This window comes from Rhipicephalus microplus, chromosome 6 (genome assembly GCF_043290135.1).
Source record: "Rhipicephalus microplus isolate Deutch F79 chromosome 6, USDA_Rmic, whole genome shotgun sequence".
Lineage (NCBI taxonomy): Eukaryota > Metazoa > Arthropoda > Arachnida > Ixodida > Ixodidae > Rhipicephalus > Rhipicephalus microplus.
This window is the reverse complement of record NC_134705.1, coordinates 139291669-139302800: the sequence shown is the minus strand read 5'-3', so window position 1 is coordinate 139302800 and position 11132 is coordinate 139291669. Positions and strand designations below refer to the sequence as shown.

General features: G+C 44.9%; 1 protein-coding gene across 2 annotated transcripts in view; it reads left to right on the top strand.

Annotated features, from left to right (window-relative positions):
• LOC119168432 (beta-alanine transporter-like) overlaps positions 1–11132 on the top strand; it is a 70608-nt gene that overhangs the window by 4601 nt on the left and 54875 nt on the right. The window contains exon 1 of one of the 2 annotated variants that reach the window (XM_075866717.1): positions 243–520. The exons of the other annotated variant lie outside the window; for it this stretch is intronic. The gene's annotated coding sequence lies outside the window, so the exon portion shown is untranslated. Of the gene's footprint in view, positions 1–242; positions 521–11132 lie in introns of those variants that run through there. 2 annotated transcript variants of the gene reach the window in all.

Here is an 11132-nt window from a genome sequence, read left to right as displayed (position 1 = left end):
ATACTTTCATGTATGCGCTGCTTCTTGAGGCGCGACGAAACGACAGTGGTCGCGGACCCGGCAGGCTCAATCGACGCCGCCCATTGAATTTCACCACTTAAAATAACTCATTGTGGGCCAGTTACCCTGCACACGAGAAGTGGCAGATAACTTGGATCTCTTTGAACGGGCCGATATTATCGCGTGTTAGCTGAAACACTTACGCGACTTTTTGAGATAGAGATGAAGGGCGACTTGTCCTGCTGATTAGACGAGCCGAGGCGGGCAGTGCACGCGGTTTTGAAACAGCGAACAAATAGACGCATGGCGCGTTCATGCGAGAGGGAGAAACCTGTGTTAAACGGAATTTAGGAAACATGAAAGCGCCCGTTCATATTCACTTCCGCAGCGAGAACGGTTTTGTTGACAGCACCGCGAGGTCACTTCACTGGCACAGGTGACTATACCTCAAAGAAGCTGGCCGACACTTCTAGTGCATTCTCCGGCGAATGTGCATCCCCATAGGCTCTAAAGGGCACAGGTAAATATTTTATACATGTTTTCGTGCAACTGCCAGCCCACGATGGTATCTTGTGCGAGCGTGGCTTCTTACACGCGTGTATTCACAATCAGCTGCACTCCATAGATAGCTAACATATGGCAAGAATTAGCAGGGCGCGAGAAATGCGGGAAAGAATCGAAGCACATCGAAGATGCTTCATGGTGTATATCTATAGGCAGTTGATGAACCCGCCTCTTGAAGAATGGTATATATTTTATTTGTGTACACATCATCATAATCATCATCATCAGCCTGACTCATCCACTGCAGGACAAAGGCCTCTCCCATGTTCCGCCAGTTAACCCGGTCCTGTGCTTGCTGCTGCCAATTTATACCCGCAAACTTCTTCATCTCGTCTGCCCAACTAACCTTCTGTCTCCCCCTAACCCGCTTCCCTTCTCTGGGAATCCAGTTAGTTACTCTTAATGACCAGCGGTTATCCTGTCTACGCGCTACATGCCCGGCCCATGTCCATTTCCTCTTCTTTATTTCAACTATGATATCCTTAACCCCCGTTTGTCCCCTAATCCACTCTGCTCTCTTCTTGTCTCTTAAGGTTACAACTACCACTTTTTTTTTCTTTCCATTGCTCGCTGCGTCGTCCTCAATTTAAGCTGAACCCTCTCTGTAAGTCTCCAGGTTTCTGCTCCGTAGCTAAGTACCGGCAAGATACAGCTGTTATATACCTTCCTCTTGAGGGATAATGGCAATCTACCTGTCATAATTTGAGAGTGCTTGCCGAATGTGCTCCACCCCATTCTTATTCTTCTAGTTCCTTCAATCTTGTGGTTAGGCTCTGCGGTTATTACCTGCCCTAAGTAGACATAGTATTTTACAACTTCAAGTGCACTATTACCTATCTCGAAGCGCTGCTCTTTTCCGAGGCTGTTGTACATTACTTTCGTTTTCTGCAGATTATTTTTAAGACCCACCTTTCTGCTCTCCTTGTATAACTCCGTAATCATGAGTTGCGATTCGTCCCCTGAGTTACTCAGCAATGCAATGTCATCGGCGAAGCGCAGGTTACTAATGTATTCTCTATTAACTCTTATCCCTAACTGTTCCCATTCTAGGCTTCTGAAAACCTTCTGTAAGCATGCGGTAAATAGCATTGGGGAGATTGTGTCCCCCTGCCTTACACCCTTCTTGATTGGTATTTTATTGCTCTCTTTAAGAAGAACTATGGTAGCAGTTGATTCCCTGTAGATTTATTCCAGGATGTTTATATATACTTCATCGACGCCCTGATTCCGCAGTGTCTGCATGACGGCTGATATTTCTACTGAATCAAACTCCTTCTCGTAATCTATGAAGGCTATGTATAGTGGTTGGTTATATTCTGAGCATTTCTCTACTACCTGATTGGTAGTATGAATGTGGTCGATTGTTTAGTAGCTTGTTCGAAATCCTGCTTGTTCCTTCGGTTGATTGAGTTCTAATGTTTTCTTTACTCTGTTTGCAATTACTTTCGTAAATAGCTTGTATACTACAGAGAGAAAGCTGATCGGCCTGTAATTTTTCAAGTCCTTGTCATCTCCTTTCTTATGTACTAAGATGATGTTAGCGTTCGTCCAAGACTCTGGTACCCTTCCCGTGAGGAGACACCTCGTAAACAGGGTTGCTAGTTTTTCTAACACAATCTGTCCTCCATCTTTCAGCACATCTGATGTTACCTGATCCTCACCAGCAGCTTTGCCTCTTTGCATGCTCTCCAAAGCTTTTCTGACTTCTTCTATCATTACTGGTGGGGTGTCATCTGGGTTACTGCTAGTTCTTATAGTATTAAGGTCGTGGTTGTCTCGGCTACTGTACAGATTTCTGTAAAACTCCTCCGCTATTCTAACTATCCTATCCATCTTGGTAGTTATTTTGCCTTCTTTGTCCCTTAGTGCATACATCTGACTTTTGCCTATCCTAAGTTTCCTCTTCACTGGTTTGACGCTTCCTCCGTTTTTCAGAGCGTGTTCAATTCTCTCCATGTTATACCTTCTTACATCGCATACTTTACGTCTAACAATCAGCTTCGAAAGCTCTGCCAGTTCTATTTCATCTGTTGTACTTGACACTTTCTTGGTTTGACGCTTCTTAATTAGGTTCTTCGTTTCCTGGGAAAGCTTGCCAGTGTCCTGTCTAACTACCCTGCCTCCAACTTCCACTGCACACTCCGTAATGATACTCGTCAGATTATCATTCATTGTATCTACGCTAAGGTTGGTTTCCTCACTAAGAGCCGAGTACCTGTTCTGCAGCGACACTCTGAATTCCTGTACTTCCGCTCTCAGTGCTAGCTCGTTGATTGGCTTCTTGCGTATCAGTTTCTGTCGTTCCTTCTTCAAGTCTTGGCGAATTCGAGACCGTACCATTCTATGGACACTGCATCGTACCTTGCCAACCACTTCCACATCCTGCACGATTCCTGGGTGTGCAGTCATTATAAAGTCTATTTCGTTCTTATTTTCGCCATTAGGGCTCCTCCATGTCCATTTGTGGTTTTCTCGTTTGCGGTAGAAGGTATTCAAAATCCGCAAATTATTGCTTTCTGCGAATTCTACTAGTAGCTCTCCTCTGGTGTTTCTAGTGCCGATGCCATAATCTCCTACTGCCTGGTCTCCAGCCTGCTTCTTCCCTACCTTTGCATTAAAATCGCCCATCACTATAGTATACTGTGTTTTTACCTTACTCATTGCCGATTCCACGTCTTCATAGAAGCTTTCAACTGAAGCGTCATCATGACTGGATGTAGGCGCGTAAGCCTGTGCTACCTTCATCTTGTATCTTTAATTCAGTTTAATTACAATGCCCACCACCCTTTCATTAATGCTATAGTATTCCTCTATGTTGCCAGCTATGTTTCTGTGAATTAGGAACCCCACTACCAGTTCTCTTCTGTCTGCCAAGCCCCGATAGCAAAGGACGTGCCCATTCTGTAGCACAGTATAGGCCTCATCTGTCCTCCTAACCTCACTGAGCCCTATTATATCCCATTTAACACCCTCTAGCTCCTCGAATAATACAGCTAGACTTCCCTCACTAGATAAGGTTCTAGCGTTAAACGTTGCAAAGTTCAGGTTCCAATGGCGGCCTGTAGTTCAGAGATTTTTAGCACCCTCTGCTGCGTTGCAGATCTGACCGCCGCCATAATCAGTTGCTTCGCAGCTGCTGGGAACTGAGCGCCGTGAGTTATTTGACGTATGCATGTGGGAGGTAGTGGCCAGATACTGCACCAGGGTGGCCAATCCTTCTCTGGTGAGAGAGTGCGTTCCCGGCGGTGGTTACCGGTGAGGCCGCACCCCAGGCCTCTTAATGCAGTTCCATCAACACGCGGATTTTTTTTTCCGTTGGGAACTGCGCGGCACCGGGATTTGAACCACAGACCTCTTGCATGCGAGGCGGATGCTCTAACAACTACGCCATCACCGCACCCGGATTGTTATGTTCTAAATGTAGGTTTCAGCGGTGTATCAGTCAAGCTTGTGGTTATTTTTATAAAAATGTTTTAATGAAATGAGATTTCTGCTGATTACCACCTTAATCAAGGGTCTAGAGAGTACGGAGTTGGGCCTCCGATTAGCCTATGGGGTGCTGTTTGTTGATATATTAAGCGGACAAAGTTTAAATTCGTTTGTGAGGTGATGTTACCAACTTAATCTTTTTAGTGATTAGGCTTAATTTTGGTCATGAAATATTTCCGGTGCTATTACTCCTGTCCTGATGAAACCTGAGCGGCGACAGGTCTACAATTAGGGATTTGCACTGTATGAGTTAGAAGTTTCCCGGTAGGTTATTAGCAAAGTTAAAAGCGATCGTAAGAAAAAAAAAAACACGTGGTTCAAGACTTTGATCTTACGGGCGTACCTTTCTCCCGAGCAGTGAGCCACCCTCCTCCTCTGAGCGAGGGATGACGCGGGCGCCACACGTTTATTAGCGGTTTTCGTTAGATTCTTTCTAACTCTGTATCTTCCGGTTACCTTAAGCTATCAAAATTATTTTTACACAGAAAAAACCGGACTGTTGTGTTCTAAAAGAAGATATTAGCTATTTTTCGGTGGCGTTTGTAGCTCTTTTTGAAAGTTTGTTTAATTGAAATGAGCTTTTTGCTGATTATCACCTTAATTAAGGGCCTAGAGTGTACGGAATTGGGCCTCCTGGTAGCCTATGGGGTGCGATTTATTATTATATTAAGCGGACAAAATTTAAATGCGTTTGCGAGGTGATATTACCAATTTATACTTTTTAGTGATTAGGCTTAATTTTGATTGCAGAATAACTCTTGAATTATTAAACCTAGCCTGATCAAACTTCAGTAGCGTTAGGTCTACCCTAAGGACTTTCAACTTTATAAGTAAGAAGTTTCCCGGTAGAATAATAACGAAGCTACAAGCGATCGTAAAAAACACGTGGTCCGACTGTTGTTGTTTTCACAGATTCACACTGTTTTCCGCTCCTAAAATTTAAAATTTTCGTTGGTATTAGCAGTATTTGTAGCGGTTTAACTCCTTGTATCTTCAAGAACAAATAGACACCACTCTGACCCTCCTAGAACTGAAATTGCTAAAGTTATAGGTAGATATGTGCAGAGCTCACTTACCCGTGCTGCTGACGCGGCCGCTCCCGTGGCGCCTTCCAATACTATAATGTTTCCAATACTATGACAATAACCTTTCCAGTACTATAATGTTTTTGCGGCTTAGCAGTTCTCCCCTGCAATGAAGCCACCTTCGCAGGAGTTACGAGTGATATAATAGACACCTATTCGTTCATTTCGAATACTGTAATATTCATTCAAATATTTGCACAAGTCTAATGCTTAGCATTTTATAGAACATGAATGCACCTACAGACACACACACACTTCATGCCAAACATGCATTTTACAAACAGTTATTGGCGTAGGACACGGTCAGCAGTGGACATGTACCACAACAAGGACTCTAGTGACAACAGAAGCAATTCTTGCTAGAAGCAAAACTTTTTGCAAGCAACGTATTTTAACCTGGACGATATTTAAAAAAACCCAAATTTATAAGCTTTATAGAAAATCTGAAAAAGCAGGCAAGTCTACATAGTGCGGCTGCATCTGAAAGCTTGGCGAGTCACAGTCAATACGTGTGAACGGCCTTTGAAATGTTACTCCCCAACTTGGCCGGCACAAAGGATTGGCTATGTTATGCGGAACCTACGGCGGTAACCTAAACAATCGCTTCGAGTTCAGTCTCTGGAGTTTTTTTTCTTTATTTAATACATACAGCAGTCCGTAGACCAAGCAGGAGAGGTGAAGAAAGGGAACATGAGCAGAGACACCCTTCTGCCCTATATACTGAAAAAAATTGACATTATTTTTATGTTTGCTTGTCCCTTGCTGACAATGTCCCACACAGTTGGCATCCACCCAAGCACATTGAAATGCCACTGTGCTGACGACGCACTTGTACCCATTTCAACTATTTATTGACAGATACCTGGCAGCCGCTGCTCTCCTATAGCAGCAGCAGATGCTTCACCATTCTACCAGGCTGTAGTGGGACAAGGTGCGCCCAGAGACCTTTGCAAATCTTCAACTTTAGGGACAAGTACATAGCCAAGAATATGGCTAGAACGCACCTCTACTTGTTGGGAAAAGGCTGGTGGTTAACCAAGATCCATGAGCAATAGAAGCGGGTGCTCTGAAAATTCACTACCTATGCCGTTTCACCGAACACTGTGAGGATATTTAAATGCCTGCAGGATTGAATTGCTCTTCTTCTTTAAATTGTAGTAGAAAACTATGTCAATGGGAGCATCTTGAGCGAACAAATAAAAAATGCTAGGCCTGCGCGTAAGGCGCAGCACAGTCACAGCGAAAGCTAGAAGAGCAGCCTTGCAGAGCTTTTTCAAGCATACATTGGGTAACTATTGCAAGCACAGAAGCTTGATACCCACTTCGGCATTATTAATACAATTTTTTTGGTAGTATGCTGGCATTTGCTATGCTATTTTTCGTCATTCTTCTGAGAAGTCTGGTATCCGCTAAACACTTGCAAGGAATTTTGTGCCAATGGTTCATGCAGTGGCTGACAACAATGAGGAATTATGGCTGAAGTGGGTATGCGCCACAGTTAACAGGGCGACAACAACAAGCCTTTGTAATTGGGTTGGAGCATTGGATGGCCCACTCGTTACGCTATTCGCATTGTGCGACGACTGGTTGCTCTTTCGCTGTTTTAAAACCTTTTGTAAGTCGTATTAACGTGATTGCTTTCCCAACATCAAGCCGGCCTAGCACAAGTTGTGATAACAAGTCACAAGCACCGGTGTAGCTCAGTGGTAAAATACTAGGCTGGCACCCAACGGACCCGGGTTTGAGCCCCACTGTGTCATTGGTGCTAGGTTCTTTTTTTCTAATTTTGCGCGATGTGGTTGCGGACATCGGCGGTGGCGGTGGCGTCTTAGGGCCGTGAGTTATTGGACGTATGCATGTGGGAGGTAGTGGCCAGATACTGCACCAGGGTGGCCAATCCTTCTCTGGTGAGGGAGTGCGTTCCCGGCGGTGGCTACCGGTGAGGCCGCACCCCAGGCCTCTTAATGCAGTTACATCAACCCGCGGATTTTTTTAAATCCGGTTGGGAACTGCGCGGCACCGGGATTTAAACCGCGGATCTCTTGCATGCATACATATATACACGCTTTATTGACAGAAAGTGAGCATAGTGGGTCAGGGAACAAACGGGGTTAAGGATATCATAGTTGAAATAAAGAAGACGAAATGGACGTAGGACAGGCACGTATAGCGCGTAGGCAGGATAACCGCTGGTCATTGTAGGTAAATAACTGCATTCAAAGAGAAGGCAAGCGCGTGAGGGTGACACAGAAAAAATTGGCAGATCCTACGTACAGTGGGAATCGATAATATGCAAAGCACGAATCAGAAAGGGTGATATGTCACTTTAAAATCACCACACTGCTACGAGGTGAAGGTAAATGATGCCTTACATGACTTACGTGTCATGATTATCATGTTTGGATGCGTCGTTTACCTTCATTTATTCACGTCACGTGATACCAAATTTAATATATGTGGAGCTAGTGAAACGACCACAAGCACGCTATATGGTTTGTTGTCATGTTCTTACATGACACGCGTGTCAGGATTATCATGTTTGCACCAGTCATATACTTTCGTCATTCATTGACGTCACGTAACATCAAATTTTGTATATGAGAAGCTAGCAAAACGGTCGTGAGCGCATCATGAAGGGCCCAATATACTCCAATGTAGCGTTGACGCGATCGGACACTGGGCACAGTTACGCGGTAGAAAAACGCGAGTCTGACGCCAGGCGCGACCAGCGTCCGTCGGCGCGGCCTGAGGGCAACTGTCGCGAAATGCAACACGCTGCATTTCGCGCCGATGAATACCCATACAACGCTGCGTCTGCCTCTTATCGTGACGGAGGGACGCCGGACGTGCTGAAACGCGCATGCGTTAAAGCAACGCAGCCCGGCGTGCCCCTGCGAGTATATGGCAGGACCGGCGCCTGGCGTGGCAACGCTGGCGTGACGTAACGAAATGAACGCCGGCGAGCACGCGCACCGCGTCATGTCGAAGTGTATTGGTGCCTTCACTGTTGCATGTAGTCATGTTCTCACATGACACGCATCTCATGATAATCATGTTTGCACCAGTCACATACCTTCGTCATCCATGGCGTCACGTAATACAAAATTTGGCATACGTGAAGCTAGCGAAGCGGCTGCGAGCGCAACGTGAGTGTGGCATGTAGTCATGTTGCTACATGACACGCATGTCGATGTTATCATGTTTAGATGTGTCATTTAGCTATGTCGTCCGTTCGCGTCACGTAATACCGAGTTTGGTACGTGTAAATCTATCAAAACGGCCGCGAGCACATCATGAGCGTAGCATGTAGTCAAGTTGTTACATGACATGCACCTCATGTTTATCATGTTTGCACCAGTATCATACCTTCGTCACCTATTCACGTCCCGTAATACCAAATTTGGTATAAGTGAAGATAGCGAAACGGCTGTCAGCGTATCATGAGCGTGGCATGTGGTCATGTTGTTACAAGACACGCACGTCATGATTTTCGTGTTAGGGTCTGTCGCTACTGTTCGTCATTTTGCAACATGCCATGTGAACGAAACCATCGCAAAAGCTGCAGGACCATTAAATGTAAATTATGACATTCATGACATCCATTTCATGATTTTCATATTATGACTAGTAAACTATGTTCTTCATACAGTAATGTTATGCCATACCAAGTTTGGTATCGACACCATTATCCAAACGGCCAGGAGAGCTAAAAGTCGCAGGTGGCTAGATAGATAAATAGATAGATAGATAGATAGATAGATAGATAGATAGATAGATAGATAGATAGATAGATAGATAGATAGATAGATAGATAGATAGATAGATAGATAGATAGACTCAATGTCACCGAAGTTCGCTAAGAAACGCTTCGCATTTAAAATAATGTGGGCGGATGAGATTATAAGACCGGAAGCAAAAAACTGGGTTCATTGGCAGAGCTTGGGACAGGCCTTTGTCCTGCAGTGGGCGATTCAGGCTGACGATGCTCATGATGAAGATAGAGATGCGATATACACGCACGAACATGTATAACAGGTGGATCAGATCCTACCCCGCTCCAATCGAAATAAGCCTCTGGCAGTAATAACTTCTTGAAATAAACCGTTGGTATTAGGGGCACAGGCAGAAATGTTTTTCGGGAGAGGGAAAAGCACCATTTCGACCATAAGTTAGGCCCGGGCAGACAGAGGTGGTGGAATGTCCATTTATTGGTCTGCAAGGAAAAAAAAAAGGAAATCGAGGAGGAGGGGGAGGCACGGGCTTGGTGTGCGCCACACCCTGGTTACGCCACTGGTCGGTATCGGTTCGACCCACCTTCAAAGTTCGCGCGCTCTCCGATGCTTACGCACTCCTCCTCCCCGATTATGGACGTCGTACTTGGGAAACGGATCATGAATTCGTCAAGGTAGCACCTGGCGGCACGAGCCACCCAACAGCCGCAGCGCGCCACGCGTGACGCACAGGATAAACAGAAGAAGGAGAATAGGTGAAAGAATTGGAAGAGTCTGTCGTCCGAAGCGGCCACACATACTTTCTTTGAGTTGTTTTTTTCTTGGGTAAGAGTTCGCTGCAACTACTTTATTTCGTTAATGGGGTTGTGAGACGGTCAATTTACAACGAGAAATAAAGTGTTTTCATTCCAATGCGGCTCCATCGGCAGCCACATGCGCTCCGAGTGGACCTGCATAGACGCTTTGCCTATCACGGAACTCCACGGCATATTGAGCACGTGCAAGAGGCGCTCATCGGTGTCTGCCCTACGCGATCCGCGTCTCACAAGAACGTTGCTTAAAATGACGTCAGAATTCAAGTTATAGTGCCGATTGCGTATGGCAAATACACCGATGGGCGTCCAAATTGCACGCACTCGCGAGTACCGAAGAGTTCTGCGTTCCTCAATAGGCAGAGAATTATGCTTATGGTGACGTCATCTAGTTAGTGCGTGTGGACGCCGGTGGTTTCGCATTGTCGCTTTAGAGTGAGCATTTCGCGACCCGTTTAAAATGGTGTGTTACAGACCATAGCTGAGGAGTGGCGTACTGCGCGTGTACGGAGGAGGGAAGAAGAAAGATAGACAGGCAAGGGGATCGGGAATCTCCAGCTATAGTGTCACTGTCCGAAAGGGCTGCACAGGCAGTGTATGGCGCACAGTAAAAACAGTCTTTACTTTGACAACATGTGATTCATTCAGCAGACGTAACGAGTACCAGGTGAAAAATACGCCCTTAACCAAGTCAGCTTGTACATACAACAGCGTCTCAGTAGACTACATTTTAACGATGGTAATGTTGCTAGCGTAATAGCAGTATTCTAAACTGTCAGAAAAAATAGTGAGTATGCGTCATTCATCTCGATGAATACCGACTCGCCAAATGTGCGACAGTTTTTAAAGAGAGATATGCTTACTCCCTTTCAAGAGCGACAAATCTACGGTGAGAGTTCCATTAGCTTGACAGACAGTTCGCATCTTTTATTAGAGATTGATATGTGTGACATGTCAGGACGGCAAAAAACAGTTAAAGGACGATTATCTTAGACCTTATATGGATAAGTGACACAATCACGTATACCGAGCGTTTGCCAACACTTGTAGGAATCCGCCATTACTTAGTCTCACTTAGCCATACTTAAACATTATCAACTGACACTAGCCGATACTAACTACAAGTTAGCTCGCCGTGTTCAACAATAAACATTTCAAATGTGTGCTTGCATTGATGATGACGTCCCTGCTCACTGTTCAAAAAGAGGGCCGGGAATATAAAAGAGCAGCAAAATAGAGGTGCATATAAAAGAACAGCAAAATAGAGGTGGGAAAATATAAAATAACAGCAAAATGGAGGTGGGGAATATAAAATAACACCAAAATAGCGGTAGATAATATAAAAGAACAGCAAAATACTCGCGTGCCAACGATGCTCGCATTCGGCCGTGAAAAAAAAACATCTAAGTGACACGAAGAAAGCAAGAAAAATCAAACAAAAAAACTGACCG